The sequence below is a fragment of the Epinephelus fuscoguttatus genome, linkage group LG7 (assembly GCF_011397635.1).
Source record: "Epinephelus fuscoguttatus linkage group LG7, E.fuscoguttatus.final_Chr_v1".
NCBI lineage: Eukaryota > Metazoa > Chordata > Actinopteri > Perciformes > Serranidae > Epinephelus > Epinephelus fuscoguttatus.
The window spans coordinates 24307837-24331140 of record NC_064758.1 but is presented as its reverse complement, the minus strand read 5'-3'; the positions used below and the strand labels follow the sequence as shown (position 1 = coordinate 24331140).

The following is a 23304-nucleotide window of genomic DNA, read 5'->3' as shown; positions in this document are numbered from 1 at the left end:
TACAGAGGTGTGGGGGGAGTAACCCCCCTTACACTCACTTTACCCACCAACATCTTCTTATACATGTGACACAGACTCTTCTTAATCGTATAAGTTAACAGATGTGCACCACAGGCTTTATTATTTAGACATTCGAGCTGCTCTGAAATGCAGTATTTCTGTTCATGTTGCCGGATAGTTTCTGTTTTTTAATCACCACGAGGTAAACCCATCTTTTTATTTACCACTGATAATAAAAATATATCTAGTTGTTGTACGCTTTTGCAAAGCCATGCATGAATAAAAATACCTACACTACAGTTTAAGCCTTATTTACATCTGATTTGAGTCGTTTAACCTCACTCAGAGCAGGTAGACTAGGAGGGGATGACTGTGGCTTAACCGCAAAATAAAGCAGGCCAGGCGGAGCCGCGCCCAGAGGACAGAGGGCAGGCTGGCAGACCACCGCCACAGAAAGGCCAAAGTGGATTTACAAAATACAACATGGGCTTTACAGCCTTTTTATTCAGTGCGCTTATCATATTGCTACTAAAACATCAGTGGTATGACTCCGACTGCGAGGGTTACCATATTCAAGAGGAAGATATCTCTGCACTTTGTTTATATCACACAAAGTGTAGTTTCATAACGTCGACAAAAGCGTGAACTGTAGTTAAATTAGTTAGAAATACAACGGTGCACTGGCACACATTTGAGCCTCAAACATTGGCAGAATGTAGTACAATTTAGAAAACAGGCTACATAAGCATGAATACATAAATAGATACAAACGTGGTTATTTTCAAAAGCTGGTAATTACAATTTCTGCACAGCAACAGGCTACAAGTTTAGACAATAAAGTGTATTCTTATATCCTAATATGGACATAGTTGTAAATGCGCGGCGCCATCAGATAATACGCATCTGTGACGCAGGGACACCAAAGGAGCGTGATTAATACACACAAGATTATAATTAAACGTTTTTTGTGTTAAGATGGTTTGTTGAGATATATTTACTGTTATATAACAAAACATTCTCAAATCATGTCTCTTCATTATTGTTGGACTAAGCCTGTCCTATCTTATATCTGATTATGATTTATAAATAGGTTGTTTTTTTTTTAATGTGGTCAATACTTATATTTATCGCCGCTTACAAAAAGTCCTGCAGGAGTGACTTCTTAATTTTCCCGCAGCAGTCTGGTTGTCAAGCCGGTGAGAAAGCAGACAAAATAAATCCACAGTTTGACGCGTCTCGTCGGAAGTCCAAGTTCAAGTTAAGAGAGGCGGTCGCTCCATCCGTCCAGACAGCAAAACAAAAGACACACACGTTCATCATTAATCATCTCACTTCTTCTCTCACTGAATAAAACGCTGTAAACTTTCTGGGCATATTTCACACTATATGTTAAAGTGAACAAACATGAGCATAGGGGCATTTTTAAACACTTTAATGCTTTGATGTGTTGTCTGACAGGAGATCTGTATGGAGCTGCAACTGATGAGGATTTATTTTTAGAAATAGTTTGAAATTAGACGCCCTCTAACGCTTAATATGTATATTGTAAACGTAATAAGCAATTCTAATAAACTGATTAAACCGGGCCATTTAGACAATATTGTTATTTTTGAAGGTCACCCCATTTTCAGCCGGCAGATTTAGGCAAACTGTGCTGACATGCGGGAGGAAATTAAATCCTTGGAAATGGAAATCTGTATCAAAAATAATCTTCTTCAAGGGTATCTTCCTAAATCTCGAGGCTTGCGGTATAGGGCAATATTTCCACGCCACTTAATGTGCATTACAGACTGTAACACCATGCAGCTTTGTAAATGTCGACTAATAGACAATGTGTCAAAATGCTGAGGACACGCGCGATGGATGTTTGGGAGCTTAACACGCCGCTATATAGTTCACTGAGAAACTCTTTAGCCATGTAGTGTTAAATAAAAACTAATTTTGAACGCAAACAATAATCCGAGTATATAAAAGGGCAAATTATATCAGTTTTTAACTTCGCCTGAGAGCTGGAAGAGTGCAAACGTGAACGAACTTGCATTCATTTGCAGCTCTGCGGATCATTTTCTAATATACATAATTATTTGTTTCTAATCATTAAAACTGAAATAACTAATTCTACATTTCGCTCCTCACATCACCTTGATAACGCATCTATAAGATGCACATTTCCCCCTTTGAATATCTTTTTATACTTAAATGTACCCTCATGTTCTTGACAATTTATCACATATGTCATATGCAGGCGATATTTGTATATTTGCGTAAAGACAAAATTTATGGAATACCATATAATGTGAACTGTACCACTTAACTTGCAGTACGATTAATAACATGTAGATTATATGTTTCTGTTCAGAAGTAAAACGTGAAGCAAACTATATTTGGTACTGGCAAATAGTTTATTTAGCCCACGCTGTGAAGCCCACTTCGCTTGAAGACACCAAATAAAAATCGAGAAATTCACAGAAAGCGATTTTAAGCACAACAACTTCCTCCCGCAGTCTGCAGTGACTGTCTGAAGAACCTAAAGTCAACATGGCTTGTTGGTTTGGAAGAGCTGCGGACTGGAAAATGATGTCCGCACCTGCTTGTTGTTGGTTAACTCGCTGTGATGTGAGGAAATCTTAAAGTGAAATGGTGCACAGGAAGTCACACTCTGAATCATATCAACAAGGCAAAAGTAAAAGTAAAAGGCGCCTAATATGTTGATCCAAATTGTTTATATGAGCGCGTGTGAGAGGCGTCTAGGACACAGACTGCTGCAGGAAGTAACACCGGGGCCACGCTGCTACGTAAATGTCTATCACAAAAATGCTTTGGGCATTTGGCAAAGCTGCCTTATTTGGATTAAACTCATTACTGGTGTATTTAAGATGTGAATCTCAGTCTGGGCGCACAATTTATCCACGGGAACTTGCTGTACCTGAGCCAATAAAGAAGGAGGTGGCGTCAAAAAAAATCTGCAGCAATGCAGCTTTTCTTTCCAATTTGGAACATGGCGGTGAGGCCACTGAGAGCAAATCTGAATTCAGTCACTTTAAATTCGACATCATCGTCATCATCATCATGTTAGTGCATGTTTCCGCTCTTTGTGACGGTGAGTCTGTGATGGAGTTTCGAGATGGCTGCTAATATAAACTACCACTATCCATGCGTGTTAAGTTGATACCGCAGGTCTAAGCCTATGTGAAATTAGATGATTACTACACACAGTAATAAACAGCTTGAAATAGCTGCAGAAGTATTCTCTGTGCGCAATGTGATCTCTCTCTGTGCGCCTACCTGCAATCACTCTTATGCAACTATTGACTCACGCCCTTTAGGCCATACACGTCACGCGCTTTAGGTAAAATAAAGCAATTAAACTGTAATATTTATGCATGTACAAACATTTGCCAACTGTTGTCTCCAGATCAGCCAGTCGTTTTCACGCGATGCTTGCAGCAGAGGAATGTGTTTATGTGAGCTGACGTATAGCAAAGAACATGCGTAATATTAAACATGATACATTTAATGAGGTGTTGGTTATAAGAGCGAGGAAAGCAAAAATAGTCAATCCTATTTTAATAAACAAAATTTAACAGACTGCGCATGAAAACAATAAATGCGCACAAAGGCTTCACATGTGTGAAAGTGATTATTCCTATTATTTCTTGCACGTAGACTTAAAAGTCGGACTCAAAATATGGCTGACTTCCTCTATAGGTCCAAATCAGATCTCTCTCTTGCGCATGCATTGGATATTTGATTATATATAATGCGATAGACATGACTGGTTGTCCTGAATACTGAATAGTTTTTGGCTTAAAAGCCTTTAATTGTTCAGAGCAAACAATTCGGCCATGTTTTGATATCCCCAAACTTCCTCCAGGTCACGTTTCATGTACCACAAAAACATAGTGGAGTGCAAAGTAACCAAAGCTTGAGTCAAATTAAAGACAGACTGACCAAAGTGGAAATCTGTACTGTCGCCTGCTGTCTGGTGCATCACACTTGATAGGGATTTCTTTTCTTTTTTTTTCTTCCTTTCTTTGCGCATGGGCGTAAATGAACAGAGATGGATTGACAGGCCAGCGAGGCAAATTCATGCGCAGACTAAAGTGAGCGCAGGTTCACTCGCGCCAGTGTATTGCAGGCATTATGAAGATGAGCAAGACAAAGTTCAAGTTCAAAGTCGCAGTGTTCAGACGGAGCTGGGGTGTGCTCAGGAGAGGACACCCCTCACCTCTCTCACCTCGCTCGTAAACTAAAAACAGTAGCCGTTTGCATAAGCGGGCTCCAAATCCGATCCTACAGAAAAAACGGTGAGCCAAAAAAAAAGAAGAAACAAAACAAAAGCTGCGAATTATCTTATCAACCTGTGGAGAGCAGGATCCAGTCACTGACAAAGGGTCTAGCAATCATTTATTTTAAGTGAACTCATTATGGACCCGCTTTAATCTTATCGGTAAATAATAAAAGTATGTTAAAGCAGTTGGCTGCAGACGGATGATGCTCTTTATTAACTCTGCGCTAAGCTGCGCGTCTTATTGATCTTTCTGCTGTTTGGAGTCTGACATCAGAAATTCTAGTTGCACTTTGCGACTCTCTTTACTCGGTCCAGCCTGAAGAAACAAAACATCGGATTTCAAATCTGATTTTAATTCAAATTCGATGATTGTTTTTATTTAATCATTAGTCTTTTAGGCCAAGCCTGCCATGCATTTTGTCATAAAGTCTACACTGGCAAAAAAAGGATGTGAAACTGCAGTATGCGCTCCCTTTCGATTATTAATATTCATTCATAAGCCTATTATAATTCATATGAATCTGAACTTCTTATAAAAGACGCACATGAATGCAAGAATGACACACATTCAGCCAAACTTCAGTTACCTGCAGCATAAACATGAATAAATAAATAAAATAAAACATAAGAATCTCAAATAACATTTCAATCAGCTCCCGTCTCCTCCGTGTTTTGCATTTTGTTGTTTAAAGTGGTGATTTTTAAAAAGCTGCGAGTGTTATTTTCTCTGCGAATTATTCCATAAAAACACTTAAATACAAACCAGCACTTTTATTAACATATTCAGAGGAGTAATAGGGCGATGAAAAACCACATTCTCTCACTTTTTCTTCCTGCGTGGGATTTTATGGAGAAGCCAACAAAACTCCAAAAACTTCGGACCCTGAACTGTGCTACTGTATCACCAGAAAACTGCATCGGCGCTTTAATTAATTTTCTATTTAATTGCACAATTAACGATTGAAGAGGCTGTAAAATAATCCGCATCGGTAAGATATTAAATGCGTGAGAGGGTTTTACATGTAGTTATATAGCAATAATTTCGAGACTTAGATACAGAGAACAAATTAATGTGCAACATCAGGCCATTCTGACTGGATTTAACCTGTTGACTAACAATGCAGAGAATAACAAAACAACTAAAATGCGTTTCTAATGTACAATGACGTCAGATATCATCTGGAAAATGAGAAAGCAAATTATTTATCTAATGTTTGAAAAACTTTTATTTCTTGTGGCATAATACAAATCAAAATAATAAACACATAAAAGATTAATATTCGTTGTTGAATCTCCAAAATCTACACATCAGTGGATACCATGTTCCAGGACAAGTGCTGCCATTATTTATTAAGAATGGATAGCAATAATAAGGGTTGTCAGAAATAACGAGCATCATCTTTGAGGGGGGAAAGTGACAAATTCCAATGTTTGTAACTCCTTTTTACAAAACTGCAAACAGTGCTTTCTATGACTCACAGCATTTTTTAGAATTTGGCATTTTGACTTTGTTGTTGACTGCAATGTAGAAGCAAAAAGTGCTAAATGGAGCGTGTGTATTAGCAGATCAAACTGTATTCTAATCTTTTATTTTAGCATTTCTGCAGTGAACAAAATACCTGAAAACAGCTGCAACATTTGACAGAATTCAGTCTCTATTCAGGGTTTTAATCAAGAGTACTTCACATTCAAACAGTTAACTGACAGTGTGAACACTGTCACACTTTGTAAATGGAGAGGGAACACAGAACCTTAGGAAGCTGATTAAATGAACTGATAAATCATCTAATTTTTTCACAATAAATACTGGTGGTCCACAGAACACCCCGCTGGTGTAAATCCTTCTCTTAAGCTTGCTTTGACTGTTGTGGAATCCTGGAAATACTCCCAAGTAGAAATATTTGTTCATGACCTTGCTTAAGGTCAGAGTAAACACAGAACGACCATTTAGCGTGGCTGACTTTGGCCAAGAATCTGGGGAAGTCCGCTCTGAGAGTTGGTAGAGTACAGCAATACAGTACATTACAAGCATTTCATTGTTTAGCCATCCAACCTTACCGTATAAAGTGCAATTAAATGACGTTCCTAAAACTACAGATTGAACTGACTGCGAGGCACCGGCTCTTAAAGCCGAGAAATTGATCGGGTGGGCAGTTTTAAGCTGGAGCCAGATGTGACCCGCAGGCTTCTAAATGAGCATCACTGTTTTAAATCAGTTAGGATCTCCTGCAGTACGACACAGTTGTTTTTAACCGCAGTGATGTCAAAATTATGTCTTACATACACCTAAAACTGCATTTACTAAAAACATTACTCTGTAGATGTGTTCTCTCTGTATGTTTAAAGTTTTATCTAATTTCTGTGATTGTTTTTTCATCAAATGTTATACAATGACAAGACTGGCAATAATACGAGAGTTTTTCCATTCATGTTTTTTTTTTTTTGCACTGTGTAATTATATTTTTTTTTTTTATAAATCTAACATCATCTTTTAGTAGTGCAGCAGCCATAGTAGTAAACATTAATAAGTCATTACATTTTATGTTTCTTTTTCATTCAATGTATGCTGATTATTCTAAAATTGTGATGTAAAATATACTATAATGTAATGTAATGTAAAGTCACCTCTGAGTATGTTTTTCATTAAAGTAATCACTATCCTGTTTTGCCTTTGGCCTTCTTTTTTAATGTCTATCAGTAATGCAAGATGGAAAAATCATAAAAAATATTCCCCAGGATTTTGTAGTTTATATTTCATTCACTTTGATATGCTTGAGAAGGAGAAAAATACAGTTTTGTGCTGCAGATCTAACATCTGTACTTTCTTTGTGTACGCATCGTCGTAGATGTGTAACAAGAACAGGAATGGGGCAACCCATGAGAGTTTAACAAATGTTAGGAATATTTTCTGAAGTGTTAAAAATGTATTATTTTTCAGGTATGACATGCTGCAGTGCGAGGTCTCTGAGAAACTGTGATGCCTAAGTACCTGCAGCTTAACCATCCAGGCAGTCATTAGCACCATAATCAGTTACAATGTACACATCAGAAATGGCACAATTGACCTTTGTGGTGTTTTCATAAGGTTAGAGCAGCAATTACAACGTTGCACAAGAAAACAATATACAGAGAGCAGTATTGCTATTGCTTGTTTGTGCAGCTGAAAACCTACAAATGGATTGTGCATGAATAAATTCAGAAAAAGAGATCAGTTTTTTCTGTGAATGTAGGTCAAGTTCAAGGGAACATCGGTGTTTGCTGCTGGAACGAACACACACACACACATACATACACACACACCAGAGAAAAAGCTATGGGTTTATTATTGTATCCGGTGAAGTGAATACCTTTGTTTTCATCAACTACATCATACATGCAGAACTTGCCTTACTAAAATACAGAATAACTGCCCTCAGATATTTGACTGTTGGCTTTGGTTGGTGAAATTAATAGTATGAGGATATCACATTTGATGAATGTCCTATCTTGTGATCTGTTGCACAAACATTACACACAGTGGATACACAATACCTATTTAGAGAGACTATGAGATCTGACTCTCACAGTCATCTTTTTCACACAGAGCGATGCCCACACGCAAACACACTGACTTGACTAGGAGCAATTTGAGGGAGAGTGATGGATACTCTGGGCAGACAGATTTTGTTTGTGTTTATTTATGCACACTCAGTCAACTGAGCGAGGAAAATGTCGTTTTTACAACTTGCTCCCATACTGTGTGTGGGTATAATAACCACAAGAGAGGAATTTTTCCAAAACCGGATATCTACCATTTGGGGAAAAAAAAAAAAAAAAAGTCTTTCCATATGACTGAAGGCACGGAGGGGAAACCTCTGATGGAACATTTTTAATAGAAAGATAAAAGTCTCATTTTTGGGGACATTCAGGGCAGTTTTGTGACTCTCTGCTTAAGGGCAGTTTTTCAAGTCAAGCTGTCCATTACAGTTCTGATGTCTTCAAACCAAAGGATAAATCACCAAAATAATAAGCGAAAGTTTTTGCCTACAATCAGTACTTTTTCTGAACCTCCCTTTTGTGTTTTTAGGGGAGTAAAAAAAACCTACAACATACAGTATCTGTGTGTCCTGTACATTACATTACATATGTCAATATATTCAATATACTGATTACGTGTAAAGTGCACACTCTCTTTATATACTGTATGTATTGCTTTCTGTAGACCTGGTAATCCAAATAAATACATACCCTTCGCATGGAAATCTTGTTTGTAATGAGTACAATGAAGGAAGGAAATAATTTACACTTTTAAAAAAAGATTCTTTACATTTTTATTCATTTTTTACGTATGCCAACCTTTTCATGCTCAGATAGCGGAGTGTAACGAGCATCTGTCTCTGCTTTTCAAATGTGTCTCATCCTACAGCTTATCACATGATTTATTGACATCCTGCTTTCATTATTATAATTTTGTATTATATTTTTGCTTTCGATATCCCTGTGCTGCTATAATGATGCACTTTTATCAAGTTCTTTCGTGTTCTGTCTGTTGTTATTCTAATCATAGCAAATCAGTATACTGAGATGAATATAATTCACATCAAAGTTTTAGGAACTCCGATTGCAGCTGATTCATCCTCCCTGAAAACAACTTCCAAGTGCCAGCAGGTTTTACATCCATTTTATGGCTAGACGGCAAATAAATCCCGACTGGTTTTTCTTCCACTCTTCACCTTACATCTTAATTCTTACTTCGATGCTTTTGGTTCTTCTCTAATAGATGCAGGCGTGAAAACAAGCTTGCAAGTCCGCCCTCCTCACCACTAATGTTCTGGGCTGTGAGCTTGAGGGGGAGAGTTAATGAGAAGCAGTTTTAGAAAAGTAAACTTTAACACACTTCTACTAAAGACTCTTAAACTGCAATTCTAGAGTGAAAAGTGTTTCTGAATTTAGGACACTGACTTCAGTTTTGTACCTGCACAGAAAACTGAGTTAAGCATTTGTATTCAAGCAGGAAAAAATTCCGTGAAATGTTCAAAGTTTGGGGTTAATGTTTGAAGTCGGTCTCTGATTAACAGTGAGCGAAGAGACTTCAGAATCTTTATTTTAAATGAAGCAAATCCACAGTATATCTATATTACTGTAGAGATGTGAACATGTGATCATCTAAATGATACCCATAAAGAGACAGGAAACAAGAACAATACTCGGCTGATAATTCCTATTGAGTGACTTTTCTGAGACTGTTTTCATTTAACTGATACTTTCCATTTAGTTCGACCTACAGCAGTAAGGCTGTGGTCTCGGCCATAAAAAGAGGAAAATAAAAAAATGATTGGTTCACTGGTGGTCTCTGCATTCATCTGAAAGTACAACCATTTTATTGAAAAATCAGTTAAATATGACAAAATATGTAAATTGGAGGTTGATGAATGTGCTTAAAAACCTCTCAGATGGCGTTACCTGCTGGGTGCTGGTCGGAGATACATGTAGAAGATCTGGGGGCTGTTCAAACACATGGCGTCCCAGCTGCCCGTTAGTGGCCTGGGCCTTCAGCAATCACAGCGGCAGCAGCTACAAAAACAAAATCAAGAAAATATTTAAGGAAACTACACTGATTATTAGATCTGTTTCTGAAAGACACTGCTGAAAGTAAAAACATGAAGACATGGGGCATGATGTAAAATTCAGGATTTCGGGTTGGTTTGGCTCACAGATGCCATTGGCAATGATGGAAAATTAGAGGGGGGGGCTGGATAACTGAAACACTACAGACAGAGGAAGAACTCCTCCTCTTCTGGTGTCCCCCATGAGACCTTAGAAATAGGTACAGTAGTCAACGGTTACTTGGAAAAAATACTGTGTGTATGGTAGTGAATTGTCAAGGACAAGTAATTTTTTTATCTCATTTGAATTGTGCCCTGAATCACAAGCAAGTTTCATGATTTGAAACATTATTTTTCAAGTTGCTGTTTGTTGTTGGTTTGTCGCCCAATTTAGTTTTGTGTAAAATCGCTCAGTGAACGCCATCTTTCATCTTGAACAGTATATGTCATCTATACCAGCTTGCTAGCAAGGTTACTTCGCTATGTTCCATATTCAAATGTGTTTCATCCAGTGACTTACCAACTTGAGCGCGTGCTCCTTATAATTCCGTCTTTTTGCAGTCTTATACCTCAACAGTTTGACGCCAAATGTGATTTTCTTGACTTGCAACATTATCTTTCAAATTGTGTAGTTTATGGCACACTTCAACAGGATCCAAAAATGATTCATCTGTTGTACATACAATATTTTTCCAAATAAAACTCCACATGGTGTTCCACTAGAAGGGGAAACACCATGAACACTCTGTGCAAAACTCACAAAATAAATCAAATTTGCGGATTTCAATACCAACAAATCATGTGACATAATATACAGTAAGTACCTTGCATGAGGTCTAGTACAAACAGTACATGGTTACAAACCCGCACACTGTTTTACGCCCGAAAATACCAAATAGATGACAGCAAATCTGCAGTGTCTAAATCAAGGAATGGAACACTCATGTATCTTTTCACTTGCTCAGTATAACACACCATAGCACTGCGGTGTGGCACGTGCATGGGCATTTCCACTGTGCCCTAACAGCAGGGGGTAACCACACTGACCCCAACAATATTATGGTTCTGCTACACAGCAGAACTTCGCCCGAAGGTCTGTGCCTGCAACTGAGCTAACACGGCGAAATGTGTGGCTCAACATATGTGTCATTTTTAAAAGGCCTGCCACATTTGGCTTTAGGTAGCTTGAGTGTTGTGATTTGGATTTTGTTTCACTCCTGGGTTGCTCTGCTGACATTTATTTAAGAACTCTGCCGTTTCCTGGTCATTCCCTCTTGCTGTGCCCTTAGAGCTGCAGTTACACCCCTTGCTGTGTCAAGCTATTGATAAGGCAGACTGGAACACTTTTACTGTGCAGCAGCTAAAGGAAGTGTTGTCTTGGCAACTGACTGCTACTTACTTTAGTCACACAGTGTGGCTCTGGGGATAGTACCACTTTGGTCCAGAATGAAATGTCCCCACAAGTATTGTATGAATTGCCATTAAATTTGGTACAGATATCCATGGTGCCTGGAGGATAAATCCTAATGACACAGTGTTTAGCGTTAATTAGAAAATGCCTGTTAACACTCTGAACTAAGAAAGTGAACCTGGTAAACATAACATATTGGGCATTATAAATAAAACTGACTAAACATCAGCATGTTCGCAGTGTCACAGTGAGCAGGCTAGGATTTAGCCCAAAGCACAGCTGTGCTTAAGAAAAGCCTCACAGTGCTGCTAGTGTGGCTGTAGTATCAAGCTGGGATCAGCCTCCAGGACTTTTAGGCCTGTTTATCCCAGATTCACCCCTCCTGACAATCAGAAGAGAAAATTCAATAATGTGAGAGGTTTACAGATCCAGTCTTGAGCCTCCAGAACTGCTGCCAGACTCATCGGCATTTCAATTTTAAACATGTTTGATATTCAAGATTTAAAATCTGGATGATTATGATCATGCTAGTATGAAGGACCTGACGGTGTTGCCAAGCAACAGTAGCCTAAACATTCTAGCCCTCAAGGCTAATGTTAGCTAGCATACAACTGTTGACATATATTAATGCTGTGTTCAAATGGGGTTGTGTTTACAGTGTTCACGAGAAACGACCATATGAATCCCCCCTCTTGGTGCTCAAAACCAGGTAAGTGGAAATTTTCTGAGAGCTCCGAGTTCATGACTTCGTGTATACCAGTGGTTCCCAATTGGTCCAGCCACGGGGTCCAGATTTGTCCTTTATCATTAATTCAAGGTCCACACAGTTAATAATATTCATCATAGTTGCTTTAGGCCATGTTGTCAAGCTAGTTTGATGTCTCTGTAATGTAGCTATCTGCTGGTCACTGTGCTTTAAAATGAAGTGTGGTTTGTTTTTTTTTTTTTTACAAACTTGACACAATCACAAATCACTTGGGGTCGATTCAGAACGGATGTGCAGTCTGCTTTTGAAGCGCGACCCACCAGTTGAGAACCACTGGTGTAAACAACCTCCCACGTCATGAATACGAGCTCATGAGTTGCATTTGAATGCAGCATATAACTGACAATCAAAATTTCACCTCTGGCTTTCGCTGAAGAATAGACACCTTGTGTTGATGGCCTCTTCCCAACCATTTTCCCCTCAAGACTCATTTACCCTTCTGCTTTTATTCTCACTGCAAAACACTTAATATTACAGGAAGTTGTTGCACACAGCAGTCTCTGGTTTGTTTACATCTGCATGAGATCATGTGAGGTTGTGTATTCACGCTGATAATCTAATAATATCATATGTGAATGTTTAAGATTAGAGATAAGAGCATCTGTGAAGTTTCTCCTCATGTGCTCTCTGCAACCTCATTTCTAAACTGGTTAGGATTTTAAAACTCCTGTAGTCTGAGTCTGGACTAAGACTGTCTGCACTAAATAAAATTCATTTCGATTTAAACGTGTCTGTGAATTTAATTTTTGTTACCTATGCATCAGTTTAAATGCCACAAAGGAGAAATGCTGAAAAAAGATGCAACCACAGGAGGATGATGAGATGTTGATGTTCAGAACCCTTCAGTATAGCCTACACAGTATACACACAGTGTTTCAGTATTATTGACACTGCCAGCAACCCTCCAGTCTGGGTGATGCTCCAAATTATTCTTCTCATACAAGCCCAAAAATGATTTCAGAGCATTTCCAATAGCCTAATACATTAATATGTGGCAACATTCTATATTTTGCTCAATAGCTCTCCACTAAGATTCCCACAAACCAAGAGGAACTTGTCAGCTTGACATATGAGCATTTTCCAAACCACTTCTATCGTATCATATTTTCTAAGTGAGGTGGGGGGGAAATCCATTCACTTAAGTACTGCATTTTTTAATCTTTAATGCCTGATATGATATAATTGAAATGGTGAGGGGGAAATAAGTTGCCGCTTTTATTGTGGTAGTCTCTGAGTAAGGTGATGTGAAATCCATGCAAAAAAAAAAAAGCTGAAGTAAGAAAGCAGAAAATGCTGGATGGTCCGAGGACACAGATACACAGCTGCTCCAATTCAGCCAGGCAAACATAAACTCCCCACCAGATCAGCAAATGTACTGTTGCTGCCGTTACACAGATTAAACCCAGCCCGTCATGACCCCGACATTGGGGTTTGCGCTGGCTGAATGTGAGTAGCTACAGACGCTCCTGAAGTTCCATCTCCAGAGCTTTTGCCTGCTCTCCTTCCTGAAAATATGCTCCTAGTGTCAGGGACTGAGATGAAGGGAGAGCTGGGTGCACAACCTAGCTACGAGACCTTTCTCACAGGAGACATTTTGACTCATCACAGTAGGAAAAGCAAAGGTGTCACTGATAACACTAATGATGGCTTGCTTATATTCCAGTGTTCCAGGTGAGAGTGACAGTGAGGCAGCATGAATAATACCAGGAACCTGAAACCAAAAGAGCTGAATGGAATTCAGCCATCACTGATTTCAAATTTTACACCTGTTATGTACTGTGGAAAGCCAAAATGTTTTCTATGAAAAAGGCCTCTTTGTCTAATTTGTGGTTTGATAAACAGAGAGACAGAGAGCGTGGCTAGGAAGCACTGAGCGAATCAGTATACTGCACACAGTTCTACAATGACACGCAATTTAACCCATTTTAATAAATATGAAACAAAGAAAGAAGATTAATGAGTGGCAGCCAATGTTGATATAGTACATAGTTGTCAACTTTTTCCCACAGTTTCGCATAAAAAAAAATAAAAAAATACCACAATAAACCTAATATCGAATCACAATACTAAAAAAAAAAAAAAAAAGGCACCCAAGTGTCGTGACAGTATCAAATCAGAAGGTAAGTATATTTCCAGCCCTGATATTTATATCTGTGTGCTGCTAACAATTGTGCTATACGATAATCCTAATTTGCTTCAGAAATGCTTGAAAACCTTTGCTTCACTTTGGTTACAACGTCTGTCCTTTAACAATAATCAGTGTTAATTACAGAGAAAATTAATCGTTAATCTCGACCTTTTCCTCCACACTCTAGAATTTTACTAAAGACTCTTAAAGACCAACTTCATGATGAGATAATTTTAATGATTAATCAATTAATTTATTCATCTTCAACAGAAAATTAACTTTTTTTTAAATTACTTATCATATGAGTCATTTTTCAAGGTGAAATGCTAAACATTTGGTTGGTTCCTCGCATTTGTTGCTTTTTCTTTCTTTACCACATTAAACTGAATACTCTGGACCCAGTTGTCAGAAAACTTTAATCTGGATCACAATGATCTGGATATGGAAATCCTATTTTTAACTATTAAGGACCAATAAAACATCTTATTTTTGCACCATTTCTTCAGAGCAACATTGGATTGGATCCTCCAAATCCAAACACTAACTCTTCAAGATCACCTGAATATGTGCTGTAAATGGACAACATATCCCAATGTAAGATAGCAATGTAAGAACAACAGGTAGAATAGCCAGCATGGGGCCACTTTAAGTGTTTTAATTTGAAGAGACAGAAAACAGTATGGCGGATGCAATTGTCAGAAACTACTTTTGACTGTCACTGTAATTAATGCAGCGTGATAAATTAAAGTTAAAATTAAGTATTTAAGTATTTCTTTTGCTTGTTATTCACAGCTGCTTGGTGGATTATGTTATGGGGACTAAAACTTTATTTAATCGTGTTTTTTTACTTTAATATACTGTAAGGTCTAATAGGTAGCCTAATCTACTTTATCACTGCAACTGTCAAAAAAGTCAATATAAATAAATGTATACATGTGACAGATTTAAAAATGTTTTTACATTTGACGTTCCCAAAATCCACCCTGAGTTCATCCCTTTGCTGGAATCAGGATAATCCAAGATTTTTGGATCAAAGGAGTATCAATCCTACTTAAAAGATTTGAACAACACATAGCTTCCTGAAGGTTTGATCCAGATCAAAACCAAAACGGGGTGACGTGATTTCAGAATCCCTTTCTTTTCTTTTTTTAATTTTTAATTTTGAAGAACCAATTTTTAAGATTTGATCCAATCCAAAAACCATAATCTGATCAGATTACCTCTGAACACCTGAACTGCTAGTCAAAAATAAATGAATAAATACAAATAAATAATAATGCATTTTTTAAAAAGAAATTATTTGTGAAAAAAATTAGCAGATTAATCAATAAACAAAGTTGGAGCCCTGTTAGGGCACATCACTGACATTGGATTACACTATCCTACCGCCAGGATAATATTAACCTGAACTTTACATGCATAGGGCAAATATTCCAACCAATCCAGTGACCATTCAAATATTATAAGCTTTTTGCCATTTACAATTAATTGCAGGGCTTTTTTGTTTACAAGATCAGCATATTCATTACCCCTTAACAGTGAGGGTAGTAAGGGTTTTTAATGTTATTGTACATATTTTGATATCTCATTTATAAAACACTTTTAATTTTCTGTCTTCATGCACGTGCATTTAAATCAAATCTGCCAGATCACCACTGGCAATGTGGCAGGTAAAACACTGATAAATCCTCATGCAGCCTCAACAAAAACTCATTTTCACAACTGTGCTGCCTCAAGTGATCACAGCAAACAGCCCTTTGTATCTAATCCTACAGGAAAGGCGAGAGCCCCGCTGTTGAAGTAATACTTTGTAATGGTATTAGGAGGGCTATAAAAGTGTCAGAGCCCTGTAAACAGGCAATCAGAGAGTGAGCCATGGTCTGTTGCTTTTGCAGCCATCAATCACTGAGTAATGTATATGAAGTCTGAAAAAAGGCTGGGCATTTAACATAATGTGATAGGTCTACTTTGTTTGGTATTACTGAACAGTAATACTTAAAAGTGCTTTTCCCATAAATGCACAAACATCTGTGTACACAACTAGTGAACCAGAAACAAGGATAAACCTGGAGAATATTGGTACGACACTAAGTGGCATCTAGATTTTTCTTGCATGTCTTTTGCCTTTTGCTCTGCATTTTTAAATGCAGGCAGAATGGGAGGTTTCCACAGTTAATTTGGTTGTTTCACCATCTGCCAATCTGGCTACTGTGGATAGTAATAGAACCGGGAATAGAAGTAAAGAACTGACACTGATACTCTTTGGTTACTTGGGAAAGCAGCTGTGGGGAAAAAAGAGCTATCCTCTTCCTGTTTTAGTTGCACAATGATTGACACATCTCCTTTGAGCTGTAAACACTACCGCCATTTTCCCAGGAGATCATACCCACTGGCAGACAGATTGCATATTGAGAGCAAGGATTGAAGGGGACCACTCTTAACACAGATGGTACCATTATTCTACAGCCAATACAATGCGCAATCAACATTAATTTAATGATAACTTAAAGCAAAAAAGTGGTCTCTCTCTACTTAAAGTAGATCTAGTTTTGCTTCTAGTGAACTTTTCCCTAAAGATGAAATACAGTATTAAGCATAACAATATTTAAACTGCATTGGAGAGCTGAGAAATGACAGAAAACAAGGGGACAGAGAGATTGAAATGACATGCAGCATTCAAACTTGGACATTGGGATGACAGTACATGCTTATTGCAGGCCTTGACGCTAACTTTTTTCCCAAGGAGTACATGTGCTCCTAAGTTGAAAAAGTAAGGAGCGCACAAAGAACTTTAGGGGCACAATGTAAATTGATCAAATAATGTGTTTTCCGTAATAAACGTGATGCAAATAGACATTTACAAGCAAAATTATTTAATGAATTTGTATACAAAATGTACAGAAAGGTAAAATCATCAAGTTTTGAAAAAGTATTGCAATTTAATTTTGGCTTTAATGTTATTATCTTATAAATATTATCTTTGCAATATGATTATCTTATATAATGTTATTACTATCCTAAAACATTCTCCAGGTCCTCTGAAACTCTGCAGGACTTAGTTCCTCCCTGCCCAGCAGTGGTACCATGGCGAACAGTCCCTAACTGCGGGGAGAACGGAGCAGGCTTCCCTGGAGGTCCGCCGCTTTTCCCGGTCCCTCTTCTCCGCCACACTTTGACTTATTCCCACCCAGCCGACAGCCTGGCCATGGAGAATGGTCCCTAACTGCGGGGAGAATGGAGCAGGCTTCCCCGGAGGTCCGCCGCTTAACGCGGTTCATCTCCTCCACACTTGGACTTATTTCCACGCTGCCCAGCAGCTGTAGCTTGGAGAACGGTCCCTCACTGTGGGGAGAGGACTTCCCCGGAGGTCCGCCGCTTAACCCGGTCCGTCTCCTTCGCCACACTTTGACTTATTTCCACCCTGCCAACAGTGGGACTTACATTCATTAGGCCCGTTTCCACCACAGGAACTTCGGGGTAATTTTACAGGGCCGGGGCCGTTGGTGCGTGTCTCCACCACAGGAACCACCCCCGAAGGACAGAGTTCCGGAACTTTTACGGGGGCTAAAGAAGTCCCTGCCTCGGAATAGGTGCTCAGAACGGCCCCAAAAGACTCCTGGCTAGGGCTTGGGGATTACTTGGTGCTGATTGGATATACTCAAGGAGGGATGTGACGACAACAGAAAGCCACAAAATAGCCGGCATTTTTAAAACTCAGCAGACGAGGGTTAGCTCGTTCATATAGCTTAGCCTAGCAAAGCAGTTTTGTGTTGATATGTGTGGTATTTATTCAGTTTTGGGAAATCACAATGTCTAGAAAGCACCAGTGGCTGCCGCTGACAGGGACAGCTAACAGCAGCAGCAAAGCTAACATCAGGATGTCATCTGTTAAAAGCCTCCCGTTGTCGGATACGACATGAAACTAGGGATGGGCATCAATTTTTGATTATCGATGACTGATTGTTAAGGCTTTTGATCGATCACAAATAATTTTGATCGATAGTCGCAGTGTTTCCCCTACAATGCCTGGCATAGGTCCGGCAAGCCGCCGTGCCAATGAGACCCCCCACCCGGCGAGTTGCCGTGCCAACGAGACCCTTCCGCCCGGCTCGACGGGCCTACGAGACTCCCGCTGGACCTATGCCAGGCAAAAAATCAGAAACAGACGGAGGCTCTCATCGCTCTCCAAAGCCTCGGCGGCTTCCCATGAGGCCCCTGAAAACACTACATCATTGAAAGACAGAGGTTTTGCTGAAAACTGAAGCCTGTAACTCTGGCTGGCAAAGGTTGTAAACACCCAGGGGTGAACTGCGCATGCGCGCCATTCTTCCTCTTTGGCCTGGGGGGTTGAAGCTCAAAACTGGGGCAGCTGCTCTCTGTTGCGGCGACAGTCTGCACTGCACTCTTTTGTTTTCTCTCTTTTGAAATACTTGCTTATCAATTAATCGATAATTGATCGTTAATTTTTTTGATGATTGAATAATGAATTTTGATCGTTTGCCCATCCCTACATGAAACTACTCCAGATAGCTCAATCATGTTGTAACTAAGACATCCGATGGAAAAAAAAAAAAATTTCACGGGCCATTTAGTGAGTTACTACAGACACCGCTAAGGGCTATCAGCTAATGCCCCGGTAAATGGTCGCGCAACGATTACGTCACATCCAGAGCCCGTAACTTTACAGGAACCTTCCTCATACTCCGCTCTCTCAGTGGAGACACGGCAGTTGAGAGGGCCGAGCGAGAGGACGTTCCTGTAGTAGTTCCTGCCCCCAAATAGTACCAGGAACTTCTTCAGTGGAAACAGGCCTCAAGTCCCTGCCTCGGGGTAGGTACTCAGAACGGCCCCGAAAGACTCCTGGCTGGGGCTTGGGGATTACTTGGGGCTGATTGGATATACTCAAGGAGGGATGTGACGACAACAGAAAGCAACAAAATAGCCGGCATTTTTAAAACTCAGCAGACGAGGGTTAGCTCGTTCATATAGCTTCCGCCGCCATGTAAAAAAACTCACTAAATGGCCCGTGAAAAAAATATTTTTCCAACATTTGCAATTAGATTATCATATTTTTTTATTGACAAAAATATAGGCTGCTTCAGCTGATTTTTTTTATGCGCACATGTGCCCCTAAATATTTTTTACAGTTCGCACACACCTATTTTTAGTCGCAAATGCGAGTGAAACGCTCGCACTGTCGAGCGCTGTATTGGGTCAACAGGACACCTCCAGTAATGGTAACTTACTGCCATATCACTAAATAGTGTGTCACAGAGATGACATTTTTCTGTAGACTGATGCTCAAGTTAGCATCGCCCTGGTTCCCTTGTCAAATAGCCAATGGGATTTTTCCACTGGATTTTGGATTACTGCAGAAATTAAGCTTTGTGGCAAGCAACAGTTTATGATACTTTCACGTTTTGTTTAGCAAGATAATCGTCACAAATGAACACCACTTTCATGATCTTTAAAGAAGAAATGCAGTCACCAGAGGGACAAAGCTAACGTTAAGCTATAAACAAAGTGCACCACAGTCACATGACTTAACGTCGCTACCACAGCTCAGCTGTAAAGCCGTGCTTGGCATGATGACGTCCTGTATTCTCATTCAGTCACTTGTTAGCAACACATAAAAGCTCCAGCATTCATGAGTGGAGTATTTAATGACGTATTTTCTGTCATAGAACAAACCGTGAAAGTCTCTTCAGCCTGTGCTAACCACAGACCTTATTTCAGGCACCTAACCAAAAAAGCATAGTAGCAGGAGTGCTATTGTACACATTATACCCACCTAACATCAGCATGTTGTTGCAAGAATTTGGCTCAAAGCACAGCTGTGCCTGAGCACAGCCTCAAATGTGTGCTAGCATGGCTGTAGACTCTCAGTCTTGTTAATGAATGAGGCAACATATGACCAGTTTATGGGGCAAAGGAGATACTAGAATTCTGAGTAGAAGCGCTTTACTATTCTGTGGAAGTAGTGCTACCTGCAGTCGTGTAAATGATTTGTGTGCTCCCTGCTCCTCTGACTCAGTGTTGCAGAGGAAAGATTGGATGACTCAGTTTCAGGGAAGGTATGGCAGACAAGCCATTTCTTGAACGTTTTCAGACCACCCAAAACATTACTGTGTTTAAAAACAGGTGATGAGGCTACTGCACTTAAGATATAGTAGCATGGACTAAAAAACTATAAAACAAGCAATGCCATCTAGAAGGTTACACTATGTCACTCTCCAGTAGTATAATTCCTTTGTGCCACCACTGTCCAGCGACTGGAAAACTAATATAATATACAGGTGTGTGGGACTGGTGGGCCATCCACTCTTTGCTAAAGATGTTAAATGTTGGGATGATTTACTAACTGCGCGTACCAATACCCATACTACCATACCATACAGTATGCCAGAAAAAGATTTAGTATGTCCCAATACATAGTATGTCAAATGTAGTATGCCAAAAATGCCAGGATGTTCTACTACATCCGGTACGATTTTGCAGTATGGAAGCCAGTATGCTTTTCTGGCTATTCTGACCCACAATTCTTGGTGCAGTGGACAATATGTCACATCCACACTGCCGCAAACAGATGCCCGCTTGAGAGCTGACTGACAGCTGTCAGAAGTCGCATTGACGGATGACAGTGCATTCAAGTAACTGATGACCAGTCTAAAAGTAATAACAGGAATATTGTTTCAGAGTACAAAATAATAATAAATATTACAAACAACAAAAGGACATAACTATAAAAATAACAATGACGGAGAACTACAGATGTAATTTCACTGTCGCAAATACAAAATGTTAGAAAGTACAATCTGTGCAGTTATAACTTTAAACTACACACACTGCAAAGTAACAACAGCAGATCTCTCCATTTTGATCTCCGTCTCTGGAGCACTCGGCAAGTGACGTTTATTTTATCTCCAAGGTAATGGATATAAAAGAAAGATGGTCAAAGTTCAGTGCGTAATTTTACGAGAAAGTAGTATGTCCCAATTGTGTGCACACTGCATGTAACAGTGTGTACTTTTTAAGGGCAGCTGTAATACCTACTAAAAGTTTAAAAAAAAAAGTATGCTATTTGGAAGGCACTCTAAATCTCTTACAGTGAGGTGAAATGTAATAAAGATCACTGGGGCGATGTCCAGTGATCCCTTTGAGCTGCTTTCTATCAGCTTTGTTCATTGCTGCTTCCTTTGTCATTTTGAAATGTGACTTATTCTATCCGTTGATTTGTTCTGAAATTTGTACCAAAAATAATCTAATTATCTATCTGGACAAATTATTCTTGATGGGCTATCATTTTTTTATGCGTTGCTGGAACACATCTCAATGGCCGATTAGACATTTGGCTGCAACAGTATTATTTTATTTAAGTACAACAATAACTCTTCTAACTGCAAGATTACAATAGTTCCAGTTCAGGTTTGGGAGCAGATGTGGAAAAAGCTGCATCCCGGATGTGCTTCTGATGGTGGTCCTGACCATCTACCAAACCCACAGAGGAAGATCTGAGCAAATGTGAAGGCACATAAAAAACAAGGAATCTGAAATACAGTTCAGGCAAAGCCATCAAGAGTTTGTTAAAGACACAAAATGGCTTCAAAATCCAGTCCTAAAACATACAGGGAACAGTACATGTAGTTCAGCTGTAGGGATAGTAAAGAAGCTCTCTGTTTTTAGTGTGTGTTCGTAAATAATCAATCCTTTGTGCCAAAGTGCACTCTGGCACAAACGGGACCGTCTGTAAATTCAGACTGCTCCTGGAATATACCTTTCGGTTATTTAGAACACCAAATTCTCAGAGTGGCAGAGCGCACTCTGTCACATGGCTCTGGGCAGAGAACAGTTGAAATGGCAGGAACCATCCTAGCAAAATGCAGCAACTGTGGACTGAGGAGTGAATGTAAAGAAATAATACAACACTTAGCAACATGTATTTTTTTAATCATACATTTCCGTAGGCATGTTTTTCTTTCATCCATTTTAATTTAGCCATTTGTTAATTCACAAAGAATGCTCCACCCAGAGCTATGCATACTGCACCTTTTCTGACCAAGCATGAAGCAGATATGTTTTGTGCACTGCATTTGTTGAACTTTAAAAGCTTATTCATCCACTCTTTTTAAATTGCAAATGGCCCATGAGCATGCTTAAAGGGACAATTCACCCCAGAAACAAAAAAACATCAAACAAACAAACAAACAAACAAAAAGAACTAAATTTCATCTCAACTGTAGTGCATCTTATAAATATTGTTTTGGTGTGAGTTGCTGACTGTTGGAGATGTCCACCATAGAGACGTCTGCCTTCTCTAATATATAATGGAACCAGATGCTTGGGGTGCTCAAAGTGCCAAAAATGCATTTGAAAAACTCAACAGCAATGTCTCCAGAAATCATAAATCGGTTATGAAGATAATCCACAGACCATGTTGTAAGTAGTTTCATGTTTTTTTTTTCTACTGAACTACACCCAGAAACTATTTCAATGTGCACAAGGAAGCATGCATATACTCATGGACAAGAGGGTCGTGTTCATGACAGCGCAGATGTAAACATTAATAGCTTCCTTCTCGGCTGGGCTGTAACATTAGCTGGCTCAGTGGTGCTGAGTAAGCTAGCTGTAGATGCACACCAACGTCTGCACAGTACGGTTGGCAGGTGTAGTTCAGTAGAAAGAAAATAGTACCTACATGAAACTGCTCACAACATGGTCTGTGGACTATCTTGAACAACCAGGTCATCATTTGTGGCACTTTGAGCACCACAAGCTGAGTGCCATTTAGTTTTATTACATTTGAGAGGAAACAGACATCTCTACACCCAATATCTCCAACACCTGGCAGCTTACACCAAGACAATCCTCTTTTTTTTTGGTTGTTTTAAAGATATTTTGGGGGCATTTTGCCTTTAATGGACAGGACAGCCAAGTGTGAAAGGGGGATAGGGAGGGGGGGATGACATGCAGCAAAGGGCAACAGGCTGGACTTGAACCCGGGCCGCTGCGGCAACAGCCTTGTACATGGGGCGCCTGCTCTATCCACTAAGCCACCGACGCCCCATGACAATTAAGTTTGATAAATAGCACTACACGTAAGAGGGAAAATTGTTTTTTGATTTT

General features: G+C 39.4%; 1 long non-coding RNA gene across 2 annotated transcripts in view; it reads right to left on the bottom strand.

The window, feature by feature from the left end:
• Positions 1-8594: 8594 nt before the first annotated feature.
• The window catches only part of LOC125892345 (uncharacterized), a 43035-nt gene continuing 28325 nt past the window's right edge, over positions 8595-23304 (bottom strand). For both annotated transcript variants that reach the window (XR_007449733.1, XR_007449732.1), the window contains 2 exons: positions 9734-9844; positions 8595-9633 (listed from right to left, as the gene is read on the bottom strand). This is a non-coding gene — a long non-coding RNA (uncharacterized LOC125892345). The remainder of the gene's footprint in view (positions 9634-9733; positions 9845-23304) is intronic.